This window comes from Xyrauchen texanus, chromosome 33 (genome assembly GCF_025860055.1).
Source record: "Xyrauchen texanus isolate HMW12.3.18 chromosome 33, RBS_HiC_50CHRs, whole genome shotgun sequence".
Taxonomy (NCBI): Eukaryota; Metazoa; Chordata; class Actinopteri; order Cypriniformes; family Catostomidae; genus Xyrauchen; species Xyrauchen texanus.
This window is the reverse complement of record NC_068308.1, coordinates 33427528-33439940: the sequence shown is the minus strand read 5'-3', so window position 1 is coordinate 33439940 and position 12413 is coordinate 33427528. Positions and strand designations below refer to the sequence as shown.

Sequence of the window (12413 nt, the reverse complement as noted above, 5' to 3'; positions counted from 1 at the left end):
CATTAAATGTTCCTGATTTAATAATGTCCTTCAGCCTATTCTTTTACTCCCTAAGGTCATTACATCCCTTTTGTAATCTTGCAATCTTTTCCTTGGTTGGTTTGTTGTCACACTGTTGTTCATCCTTAGCAGGTGGTGCAGGCTCAGCATCTGGCACTGATGACAATTCTAGGAGGACATCCTCTGCATCTTGCTGCTTTTTCTCCTCTACCATCTTATTCTGCTGTGCTGCTCATACATTTCCATGTCTTTCTCCCTTTTCCTCTTCTTGCTGGCTGGTGTGTGTGAGAAGACGGATGTCCAACATATGCCAACAAGTTGGAAGTACTGTTAGTAACATTTTTGATATCGTTCTTGCAGACTGGTAAAACCCTCTCTCCCTTCCAACAACTGTTAGCTCTTCAAACTGAAAATGAAACTTCCCCTAAACTAGATAACTTATTATTTAGCTGGCGTTAGCTAACTGTTAATGTAACCTTTTCCTGACTCAGGAAACAGTTTCACTAACTAGCATAAGTCGTCAAGGCCACTGAAGTTGGTTGCGTCGCTCCACGAAAATGAACCATGCCAGAACGATTATGTAAAGATATAATGACTAAAAATACAAGAATTAAAATGCTCAGTGTTTACTTGAGCTTACCTTTGATGAAATGTTCACTGCAAAGACATGTGTACTTTGATGGTTGCCATTCTTTGCCCTCCCCAGGGACGGAGGCAAGTCTAATTGCACAAATCCACAATCTCCTCTCTGGGATTTCTTTCTCGGACAGGATTCTGTAAATGCACAAACCAGGCTTGTCTCTTCGTCGGTTAGTGCATTCGATTGAACAACAACTATCCGGCATTTTGGCAAAACAAATCTGGTAACAATAACTGCCGGGCAGCGGAAGAAAGACGTGTTTTGCCCTCTAGGGGGCGTTCCTATAATGATGTGACGTCACATGAAAACTATGAATTGTCATAAACATTTATCTAGCGCAGTGGTACTTTTATTTATTAGGATTCCGAGGCCACCCCCATTGTCCAAAACAATATTCAAAGCCCAGGAAACTTAATACTAAAATGTGCTTCTCATGATTAATTTGGGATTCCAGACATTTCATGGATTTTAAGTTTATATGTAGGTGTACATCATGATTTTATCTCATTGCAGCATTAATATGAAGTTACTGTATTTTAATTTAACTTCTTTTAAATAATTGTAAGTAATTTTGAGGCCCCTTTAAAATGTACTTGCCCTGCATATTTACATAGAAAAACAATTAAAAAAAACAGCACTGATGCAAAAACCTGTTTGGTGTGAACGTCCCCTTAGAATTTTGGCTATAATTATGCTGCCTACCTTTTCAAACAGCCTTCGCATTTGGAGAAAATTCTGCTAAAGTTTAGTGCCATGCCAAAATAAAGAAGCTGATGGAAGTGGTAAGAAGAGCTTGAATAGAAACAATGGAGAGTAATGATGAAAATATCTAAAACTACAATTTAAAAAATAACTATCTACATAAATTCTCTATTCCTATCTCTCCTTCTTCCTCTGCCCTTATCTAATTTGTTAATATTTTCCCCAGTGTTCAAACACCCATTCAAGGGGATGCTTCTCCATCTTTGCCTTGGTGTGTCTCTCATTATCAGGCATGTTTTAGGCTTAAGGGGTGCAAAAGATTGGCTGGCAGGCAGAGATGCTGTTGTGGCATTCCTGTTGAAATGTTTTCCACCAGAAATGGCTTGAAACTTGTGTTGAATGTGAGTTTGTTCTGTTCTATAGCTCCAGTGCAGATGTTCAGCTCTCCAGCTCTGGTCACACAGTCACCTTCCAAACACCTCCAAGCAGCACAGACATCTGTCAGATGTAAAGTCCACAAATCAGATGAAACATGGCTATTTTGGTAAAAATGTCACTGCTCTGTACTTGATACCAGCCACGGCCCGTGCATCTTGACCTTCAGTGCGATTCACGCCATTAAAAAACACAGTTTCACAATGAATAAGACACTGTATGCCCATCATACTGTACATTACGTGGCAGTCAACTAATAATACTAATTTACATTTTAAAAACAAGCCCATGCACAAACTTCAGAATCAAGGAGGTCTAATACCAAGTACAAGCTCTCTAATAATATTTGCTATTTAAATTTAGCTTGAAATACATTTTGTTTTGTGAGGGTACACATTTACATTTCAAACCTTGATCCGACATTGAATGTGTTTACATCAACACGGAATGGTGCAAGAACTCTATGCTAGTCTGTAGTTACTGTTCATCGCTGTTGGAGCTTGTGACTGTTAGATGCAGACCTTTTTATCTACCACGGGAATTCACCACTGTTTGCATAACCGGGTTTACATTCCCCAGCTAACGCTAAGGAAGCGCTCTGTGAACTGTATGGGGCTATGAGCTGAACTGCAGAACGCTCACCTCGACGGACTGTTTATTGTCGCCGGAGATTTCAACCATGCAAATCTCAAGACAGTGCTCCCTAAATTCCATCAGTATGTGGACTTTGCAACGAGAGGGGCTGAACGGCTTGATCTTGTTTACACAAACATCCCAGGCAGCGTGCGGGCGGAGCCCCACCCCACCTCGGCTACTCAGACCACATCTCTGTTATGTTAATTCCAGCATACAGACCGCTTGTCAGACGCACAAAACCGCTTCAGAAGCAGGTGAAAACCTGGCCAGCAGGAGCCATCTCTGCTCTTCAGGACTGTTTTGAGTGTACTGACTGGCACATGTTCAGGAGGCTGCAACATATGGCGATTCTACCAACTTGGAGGAATACACAGCATCAGTGACCAGCTACATCAGCAAGTGCATTGATGATGTCACTTTCTCCAAGACCATCACCACACGCTCCAACCAGAAGCCGTGGATGACTGTGGAGGTGCGCACGCTGCTGCGGTCCGAGACTCCGCCTTCAGAGCAGGCGATAAGGCAGCCCTAAGAACAGCTAGGGCCAAACTGTCACGGGCAATCAGAGGCAAAGCGCCTCAGAGAATCCACAGTCACTTCCAGGACAGCGGTGACACGCGGCGCATGTGGCAGGGCATCCAGGCCATCACCAACTACAGGACAACATCAGTTGCCTGTGACAAAGATGCCTCCCTTCCAGATGCGCTGAACGACTTCTACGCTCGGTTTGAAGTGCAGAACGACGTGATGGCGAGGAAGTCCACCCCTCCTCCCAACGACCAGGTGCTCTGTCTTACCACGGCAGATGTGAGGAAAACTCTACGTAGAGTCAACCCACGGAAGGCTGCTGGACCAGACAACATTCCTGGCAGAGTGCTCAGAGGATGTGCAGACCAGCTAGCAGATGTTCTTACCGACATCTTCAACATCTCTCTGAGCAGCGCCGTCGTTCCAACGTGCTTCAAGGCCACCACCATCATCCCCATGCCAAAGAAGTCTTCAGTGTCCTGCCTCAACGACTACCGTCCCGTCGCACTTACACCCATTATCATGAAGTGCTTCGAGAGGCTTGTCATGAGGCAGATTAAGACCCAGCTGCCCCCTCACTAGACCCACTGCAGTTTGCGTATCGTTCAAACCGTTCAACGGACGATGCCATCACCACAACCCTCCATCTGGCCCTCACCCACCTAGACAGTAAGGACTCATACGTTCGAATGCTGTTCATAGATTTCAGCTCAGCATTCAACACAATCATTCCCCAGCACCTGATTGGAAAGCTGAACCTGCTGGGCCTGGACACCTCCCTCTGCAACTGGATCCTGGACTTCCTGACTGGGAGACCTCAGTCAGTCCGGATCGGGAACAGCATCTCCACCACCACCACACTGAGCACTGGGGCCCCCCAGGGCTGTGTGCTCAGTCCACTGCTGTTCACTCTGCTGACTCACGACTGTGCAGCAATGCACAGCTCGAACCACATCATCAAGTTCGCCGATGACACGACCGTGGTGGGTCTCATCAGCAAGAACGACGAGTCAGCATACAGAGAGGAGCTGCAGCGGCTGACGAACTGGTGTAGAGCCAACAACCTGTCCCTGAATGTCGACAAAACAAATGGTTGATTGACTTTAGGAGAGCACAAGATGAACACACTCCGCTGAACATCGACGGCTCCTCTGTGGAGATCGTCAAAAGCACCAAATTCCTTGGTGTTCACTTGGCGGAGAACCTCACCTGGTCCCTCAACACCAGCTCTATCACCAAGAAAGCCCAGCAGCGTCTCTACTTTCTTCGAAGGCTGAGGAAAGCACATCTCCCAACCCCCATCCTCACTACATTCTATAGAGGGACTATTGAGAGCATCCTGAGCAGCTGCATCACTGCCTGGTTTGGGACTTGCACCGTTTCGGACCGCAAAGCCCTGCAGAGGATAGTGAGGACAGCTGAGAAGATCATTGGGGTCTCTCTTCCCTCCATCAAAGACATTTACAAAAAACACTGTATCCACAAAGCAACCAGCATTGTGGACGACCCCACACACCCCTCACACAAACTCTTTACCCTCCTCCCGTCTGGCAAGAGGTACCGAAGCATTCGGGCCCTCACGGCCAGACTGTGTAACAGCTTCTTCCCCAAGCCATCAGACTCCTCAATACTCAGAGACTGGTTTGACACACACGTGTCCTGAGTTGCACTTTAATTACTGTCACTTTATAACTGTCTGCTACCTCAATAACTGCTATGTGCATAGAACATTATCTCATAGTATGTTATGTTTACATTTTTAGAAACTGTCATCTTTTTGCACTACTGAGTACTGGTCGGCGCTGCACTGTCTATTGTCCTGTTCATTGTCAGAAGTTTGTTGTACTGTCCTGTACTTTTTGCACATGTTTGCACGTGCACTTTATATAGGTATATGTAGGTTTTTTTATATAGGTATTTTATTTCGTTGTGTTGTCTCATGTGGTCCTGTGTTGGTCCTTTGTTGTTTTTATGTAGCACCATGGTCCTGGAGGAACGTTGTCTCGTTTTGCTGTGTACTGTACTAACTGTATATGGTTGAAACGACAATAAAAACCACTTGACTTGACGTGACTTGAATGCTCAAGCAGACAAATTTACACTTAGAAAACTCCTGATGTTGCTATAACAATGCAAAAGCACTTTTTAAATCTCTTTCTCAACGTCAATACCAGCAGTGATGACAGCCGACTCGTCAGCAAGATCTCACACTCTTCGCTTTCAAATTATGTACATCACTTAAAGCCTGATTGTTTCACTCAAGGCCAGCTAGTAGGCTTGGACTGGGTCATATCTTAAAGACCACACCCACAAGAACAAATAAATCAATCTGATTGTCTGATGAATCTGACAATCTGTCTTTAGATGCCTATTCACTGCAGTGTTGAGGGATTTTGTGGAAATTCTGAAGGCCTGACAGGGTGGAGCTCAGACTCACGCGCTGCTTCGGCTGAAGAGCGTGCTTCAGGCATGCAATTTGTGAAATAGTTGGCACACTTTGCTTGTAAGCATCACAGAATAAATTCTGATTGGATAAATGTTTTTTTTTTTTTTTTACTATTCATTTGTAGATTAATTAGGAGTTGAAAGCAATTGAAAATACATAGGCAAAAATGTCAATGAGAATGAACAGATGAAAACTTATTTATTTATTAGGCATGTTACGCTTTGCTAGCCCTGAGAAATTGCCACTGCTTGATAAACACTTTTTTCCTCTTTCATTTCTTTATAATGCCTATTGCCTGATAAAAATGTTCTGCACTGTACAGAACTCAGATGGAATGGATGAATTTTAAAGAGTAGGCCTACAGTATGTTTTCTTGTTCCATACTGCATTCTTTAATGAGAACTATATATATATATATATATATATACCAATTCCAATTATGTCAGCAAGTTTTAAAATAAAACAGCCAACCTTCCTAACATCCAATTATAGGAGGTTTTATCTTGCGAATATCATAGTTATTTGAAAATGTACAGTCATTTCAAATCAGATGTTTGCAACACACTCCAAAAAAGTTGGGACTGTGAAGTGTTTACCACTGTGAAACATCACCATTTCTTCTAATAACATTTATTAAGCATTTAGGCACTGAAGACACACATTTGTTAAGTTTAAAAAGTGTATTTTCCCCCCATTCATCCATTATGCAGGTCTTCAACTGCACAATTGTACAGGGTTTTTGTTGCCATATTGTGCACTTCATAATGCACCACACATTCTCAATTGGAGATGTTCAGGACTGCAGGTAGGCCAATCTAGCACCTGCACTCTCTGCTTATTTGGTAGTATGTGGTTTGAAGTTGTCCTGCTGAAAATTCTGGGATGTCCCTGGAAAAGACGGTGCTGGATGGCAGTATATGCTGCTCCAAAATTTTTACATATCTGTCTGCATTAATGGTGCCCTTACAGATGTGCAATTTACCCATGCCATGGGCACTGACACACTGCTGGTCCATACAGACACTGGCTTTTGAACCTGACACTGATAACAGCTTGGATGGTCCTTTGTCTCTTTGGCCCGGAGAACACGGCAGCTGTTTTTCAAAAACCATTTGAAATGTGTACTCATCGGACCAAAAAAACATGGTTCCACTGTTCTACTTTCCATCTAAGATGAGACCAAGCCCAGAGAAGTCAGCAGAGCATCTGGACAGTGTTGATGTAGGGCTTTTGCTTTACATAGTAAAGTCTTAACTTGCATTTGTGGATGCAGCGGCGAGTGATGTTGACTAACAAAATGTGACACCCGGTCCCTTATCAGGCTAATCAAGCCTCCAAGAGGGGTAAAGGCCGACTGCGGACAGTGGTGCGACAGAGAGAGCGTTTATGGACAGCTGCCCCATGTGTGTTTGTGTGACTTTTTCTTTAATTAAATGTTATTTATATCGTCAAGCAGGTTCTCCCCTCCTTTCCATAATACACTTTACACTGGTGCTGAAATCAAGGAAGGAGGAGGGATACACCATAGTGGAGTTCTCGCCGCTACATCTACACCAATGGAGCAGCCGCGGCCATCTGTCGTGGGACTGAGGAGCCCGGCCGCCTGGATGCGGATGTATGGCCACCGACCGCAAGGGGAGAAGGGGCTCCTAGCCGATGGCCTGGAGCATTCAGGGCCACTGCCAGGGGCGGTGGGAGACCCCTACCAGCTGCTAAACGTGCCGGAGTCAAGAGAGGACCGCCAACCATGAGCGGGGAGGAGCTCCCGGCTGACCGCCTGGAGTGGGAGAACCGATGCCAGGGGCAGGAGAGACCCCTTCTGTTCCCTGAGAATGTGACGGGGCGTTCCGTCTGCCAGGGGAAGGAGAACTGCCTCTGATCCACCTGGGGAGGCACGGCTGTCGTCCGTTAGAGGGTGGAGAGTAGCCGAGGACCAAGCTATGGCATTTCGGAGAACCGGCGAGTAATTTAATTTTTTCTCTCTCTCTCTCTCACACTGCTGCTCCGCGTTAGCCTTTTCCCTCTCTTTTAAATTTTACAGTGTTTTTTTTTTGTTGGGGGGTACTATACTGTTACAGGAAGTACCCCCTATTTTAATAATTATTGTTTCCCTCCCCCTGTCCCCTCCCAGATTCAGGAAGGCGGGGATGACCTGCCGGCAGACGGGGCTTAAGGCACGCCTTCCCCCAGGGAAAGGGGTGGGGGGGTGTACGTCATGCCGGAGGCTCCGCGGCCTGAGAGAACAAGGGAGGAATGTGACAGGATGGAGGGCGGGGCCGGGTCATGATTCTACACACCGGTCCCTTATCAGGCTAATCAAGCCTCCGATTAATGTTTCTTGATGTCTGAGGGATCAGAGATCACGTGCATTCTAAAGTGATTTTCGTCTTCCCCTTAATGCACAGAGATTTGAGGCCCCCTTACTATTACATAAAATCATGCATTTTTGTCAGCATCTTGCACACAATTGCCTCATTTTTAAGAAAATAATCTTGAATCATTTAACTATATTGTGCACTGCAGAGGGTGAAATGCCCAAAAATCCTTCCAATTTGTCTTTGAGGAACATTGTTCTCAAAGTGCAGGATAATTTGCTGAAGCATCTGTTCTCAAATGTCTCAAATGGTCCTTGCTTTTGAAGGGCTAGGCTGCTTGTAGAGCCTCAAGAGTTATTGCAAAACTTTTAAAGTTAGCAGCTGTAAGTTATTGTTGCCGCTCAACCGTGGAGGGGTCTCTCCACTTAGTAAACAAGTCTATGGTAAGCACCCTGAAAAGGAATAAGTACTCCATTTGTTCTGGATCATTTCATAAAATGTTTTGTATTATTTTATGGGCCATACTTGGGCCATTGCCTAGATCAAACTGGGTTCATATATCCTTCCAAATCTATTAAAATACACAAATGCTCACTTGGCAGAAGCAATTTACAGTGCTTTCAAAGCATCAGTTTGTTTTCCCTGAGAATCGAACACATCAACTTCCCTATGCAAGTAACATAAATTACCTTGCTGAAAACAGCGATTATTTCTGCAATTCCTTTTGGACGTTAAAGACACAGAAATTACACACAACACCTTTCATTTCTGTCAGTGGAGTAATGTGTGTATTCACTTGCAGTGTTGGCTAAATTACTCAAAAAATTTATCCACTACACATTATAAATTAGTTATTTAGAATTGTTATCAGATTACTGGATCATAGGAGTGGTGGTGGTGGCATAGTGGGCTAAAGCACATAATTGTTAATTCAGAAGGTTGCTGGTTCGATCCCCACACCCACCATCATTGTGTCCTTGAGCAAGGCACTTAACTCCAGGTTGCTCCGGGTGGATTGTCCCTGTAATAAGTGCACAGTCACTTTGTATAAAAGCGTCTGCCAAATGCATAAATGTAAATAATAAAGTACTTTATGAAGAAGTGTTTTTGATATAAAATTATTTTAGATATGTCACCCAAGTAATGTATTTAAAAGTAATTAACTTAATTGAAAGTCAGTAACTGTAATCTGATTAAATTACAGTTTTACACTACTTTAAATGTAATTAGGTTACAGAGATGTAATTACTTTGTAATCAGATTACATCCAACACTGTTCATTTGTCAGTTGCAAGGTAAGAAAGATAGATCTGATGTGAGATGTAATATTGACAGGAGAGGATAGAGTTGTTGTGATGTTGAGGGTGATTGTTTGATGAAACAAACAAGCAGTTTTTAGGTTTTCCCCCTCTGGCATAGTAACTCTACACAGCACATCCTAAAGATAGAGTACAAAAAGATCAGTGCTGTATAATTGTTTGACACCCACCGCCCTACCCCCACACACACACACACATACTCCCAAACAAGGATGTTTGGCCCTTCATTCATCTCAGGAGGTGGTTGTGCTTTCAACATATTGGCATTTCTGAGCCGCTTTGCGGTAATTGTCGGTCTTGTGGCACTTGCTCATTTGTTTTGTTGACATTTTGCCTTTGCCTGATTGTGTATTTAACGGTGGGAAGGGAGGAGAAATTAATTGGAGAGGGGCCTAATCTGTCTGCCTGAAATGTCACCTCTGTATTGCCTATGCCAACTCTAACACTATGTCACCGGAGAGGAGACAAAGAAAAGGGTTGGAGCACGAAGGAGAAAGAGTTAAAAAAGGAGAGCTGTTAGCGTGCATTTACATATACTCGCTGATGTTCAAAGCAATTCTAGAAGAACAGAGAGCGAGAGAAAAAGATTGGAAATAAAGAGAGATCGAGGGGAAGAAAAAAAAACAGAGAGAGGGGAAGCTCTTGATTAATACTCCCCTGGGTGTTATGCTAAATATTAATTCACTAATGTGAGGAAATTACCACATGTTAAGAGGTATGCCTCCTTTGGCGAGTTTATGGATTGTTGTGGAGCCAGTGACACCTCTGAGTGCTGATGAATGTTCTAGCTCTACTCCCACATGAAGTAAAAACAACACTATTGAGATCTCTCAAATATCTCAATTGTTTCTTGAACAAAGTAATACAATTAATAGAGAGCAAAAACAGTCTTTCAGAAAGCCTCCTGAGTTTACCCCTTTTTCATCAAAATGCACGGCAGGTGCTAGCTTGTCTCAAAACTTGCCAAAGTGAAATTATGTGACTCCTTACACATACTGTGGAAGTTTTGAGATGAAATGTCTATAGAGTGACACTAAAAGTGAGTTAAATTTTCTCCTAGACAGATTAGGTTTTTTTATAGGGATGTGCGTGGTCAACGTTTGTAATATTCTGATAACCGTGAGGGTTCACAAATGGTTATTTGGTTATTCGATGGTAATTGGAATAAAAAAACACTACTGAAAATAGCAGGGAATAAAGTGAGCTATCAGCCTAAACAGCACAGCACAGATAATCAAATGGTGAAATCACTCAAATTAAAGTCAAACAAAAATAATCAAACTGTCACTGCCTGTAGCAATGTATTCTTAACCAACGGAAAATGTAATTTAAGTGCCAAACATGATATGTGCTCTTTCTGCGCAGGTTCACATTAAAATTAGATTTTATAATGTTTGGCATTTAACTTAAATTATTGTGATCATTGTCTGCACACCAGAGCGAGGGGGGTGGCTTTCCGTTTAACAAGCACCGAAACTTTGCCACGTGAAAAACAATCTTGAATCATGTGTAACAGTCACATGAAGTCGTTCTTCAGAATGTGGAATCTTTGTAACACTTGTGCTAAAGAAAACTAGATGCAATGCAGGTGTCTCGAGATGCATTTATACAATTTGAACTTGACATGATGTCTAAAAAATGCGGAAAGAAAAATAAATGGAAGCATAGCTGTAGTTCTATCAGGAAGATTCAGAGTAGTCCATTACATCATTCTCCCATTCATAATATTGTTTAACCAATCATATCGCACTTCTCACTTTATAAGTCTGTGAACAGCCTACTATATTGCTGCATTCAGTGTGCTGACGTGGCAACCTCCTCTACTCCTCCCCCACCAGTTGAGTCCCTGTACTTGCTGTCATGGCTCCGGTGAGTTTGTCACTTTGTTCAGTTTGTTTTGTTATTTCTCTCCCTCATGCATGATCAGTGTTTCCATGGGAACACTGGGTGTTCCCAGGTGATTGCTGATCATGCCACTAATTAGCATGCTAGCAGAACCTGGTTCTCTGCTGATTCACCCCCTACTTAATCCCTTTGTGTTGTCACTATCTTTGCTAGATTGTTGTTTGGTATGATGTATCTTACCTCACTCTCTCTGTCTAGTTGGTCCTGTCTCGTGTAACTGTTTGGTTGCCCATCTCTGCCTGTGTGTCGGGAGAGTGATTGCATTCCAGTCTGCTGTACGCTTGTTCCCTGCACTTCACTAAACTTCAACGGATTCCTCACGAATATGCTCCTGACTACCACGAAGTACACACTCGCCTCCGAACACACTATTCACGGATATGGCCATTGCGTTGCCACGGCACGCACACATCCACAAACCTCTTCGCCACTACTGCAGTTGGTGCCAGGATCTTCAATCTTCGCCAGCACAGTTGAAGTAGATATTTATTGTTAATAATTCCTTTGAACTATTCCGCTACACTTGGGTCTCTTTGTCTTGCTCTCGCTGTCTTCACATTTGTGGGGGTGTAGGCTCCTCGCCCCTGCGATCTTCCCAGGAGGATTTGACGGTTCTATCAAGATACTCTCATTGACTGTTGGACAGGGCCTTACACCAAAGAACTTCACTATTTTTTTCTGTTATTTTCAATTATAATAAACTTTAAACACAATGCTTTACCAAGTCTTTCTGGTAGAAATGTTTAGCAATAGCCAAAGACATACATTCAGCACGTGTGAGCATAGAAAAACAGTTGAAAAACAGAGTAGACGCACACAGCTGTCTGACGCCTTTGTGTGTTTGTGTTTTTATTTAAGTTTTATATTAAACTATTATTTATATTGTCAACCCGGTACTCGCCTCCTCCTTTCCATTAGTCCCCTTACACTGGTGCCAAAATCTGGGAAGTAGGAGGGATGCACTGTAGTAGAGTCCTTGTCACTACCATCCACCCCAATGGAGCAGGTCGCTAAGAGCGGACGAATGGCCACCAACCGCGAAGGGAGAAGGGGCTCCTGGAGCGTTCAAGACCACTACCAGGGGCAGGGGGAGACCCCTACCAGCTGCTAAACACGGTGGGGTCATGATGACCGCCGACCGCAAGCGGGGAGGGGCTCCCGGCCGACCGACCGACTGGAGTGGGAGAACCGCTGCCAGGGGCTGGGGAGACCATTCTGTTTCCCGAGAACGTGGCGGGGTGTTCCGTCCATCAGGGGCCGGAAGACTGCCTCCGATCCACCCGGGGAGGTGCGGTTGTTGTCTATTGGAGGTTCTAGGAGTGGCCGAGGTCCAAGCTATGGCGTATTGGAGAACCGGCGAGTAAGTGTCTCTCCCATCTCTCTCTCTCCCACTGCCCCTCCTTGTTGGCCTTTCCCTCTCTATTTTAAAATATTTTGTTAATTTGGCACGATCACTGTTACAGTGTGTAGGTGCCACTTTTGTTATT

The 12413-nt window shown here is 43.9% G+C and overlaps 1 protein-coding gene across 1 annotated transcript in view; it reads right to left on the bottom strand.

The window, feature by feature from the left end:
* The window catches only part of LOC127626652 (60S ribosomal protein L38), a 357517-nt gene that overhangs the window by 141386 nt on the left and 203718 nt on the right, over window positions 1-12413 (bottom strand). The window lies entirely within an intron of this gene.